General features: G+C 34.3%; 1 pseudogene; it reads right to left on the bottom strand.

Moving 5' to 3' along the window:
• Nucleotides 1-26: 26 nt before the first annotated feature.
• LOC110100187 lies at nucleotides 27-740 on the bottom strand (annotated as a pseudogene).
• Nucleotides 741-1,345: the final 605 nt, after the last annotated feature.

Below are 1,345 nucleotides of genomic sequence, written 5' to 3'. Positions count from 1 at the left end.
TGGTTATTTCTTTCACATCTTCATACCTGATTGGTCTTGACTTAAATGTCATTAAATCATCTGAATTATCATCAATGTCGTTATATTCGGATAATTTGTCTTCTTTTCCATCATCACTATTGTCACTTGAATCAAATTTAGGAACAATTATTGCAAGTGAATACTTGCGGTAAGAATCTGGTTCTTGCTTCCTCATTCTCTTAGCTCGTAGCTCATTTAATGCATTGATTTTTGCAGCTGGTTTGTCTGTTCTGACAGAAGAATGGCCATGAGAAGGAAAAGGTGGAGGTAACTCTTTTTCAGAATTCTCCACCTTAGTTGATGAGTCCCTTCCTCTCTTCTTCAAGCGATAATCATCAATTTTTTTCACTCCTGGTTGCAAGAATCAACTCTCGATTTAGCTCTGAGAGCTTACTAATCTCTTCCTTATCTGCTTCATCTTTGTACAAATCACTTCCAATAGATAGTGCACTATCAGATACATCACCATTAAACCTTTTATCTTTGTCATTCTCCCAGTTTCTCAACTTGCCTTTCTCTGGAGGGTCTCTAACACTCTTCTTCATAGAGAATCTTGATCCAGAGTGTTTCCACTTATTGAACTTTGAGTTACCATCTTCATTGGATCCACTACCAGAAGCTTCTTCTCGCCATCTTGAAAGGGCATTGGTTTGGTTCTTCCTTGTCGGTGTGCTGGTCTGACCGGCAGCCTCAAGCAGCAAACTATCCAAATCTGCCATGACTTCGAAAGCTTCCTCTTTTAAGATCTGGAATTCAAAAGCTTCCTCTTAAAAATTCAGCACAATTGTATTCTCAGATATTCATAAAGTTAACATTTGAAGCACAGATCTATGTACATCGCCATTTTATGTAAAAACTATAAAAATGTTTGAAGATGAATTGCAGAAAAAGGTACAATTAAATGAAAATAAGTGCATAATTTAGCACTACCATATGCAAATCAAAATTTTTGCAGTCTGATGGATATGATTGATTACATTCCTAATATAATAAGAATATTAATGCCTTCACTTTATGATTTTATGAAAAATATACACCTATTGATTTAGTGGTGAGATGGATAATAATAATGCCTTTACTTTCTAAATCTAAATTCGCAGCATCTACATGCTCATATAAAATATTTAATTGGGAAATTAAAGTTTATAATTAGATAATTAGGTGGAATACTTTAAATTCAAAAAGAAGAAATTTATTTTCATGAATTTTTTTTTGTTTTTGTGTGAAATTTCTTGATTAATCATATTGGGGCTATTTAAAGCAAAACAGTAGAGGTGGCTGGCGACGGTGACGATAGATAACGGTGGTCGTTTGTACATGGCAG

Source organism: Dendrobium catenatum, unplaced genomic scaffold (genome assembly GCF_001605985.2).
Source record: "Dendrobium catenatum unplaced genomic scaffold, ASM160598v2 original_scaffold_231242, whole genome shotgun sequence".
NCBI classification, from domain to species: Eukaryota; Viridiplantae; Streptophyta; class Magnoliopsida; order Asparagales; family Orchidaceae; genus Dendrobium; species Dendrobium catenatum.
Note: the sequence above shows the minus strand (reverse complement) of the source record. Positions and strands in the feature narration are given on the sequence as shown.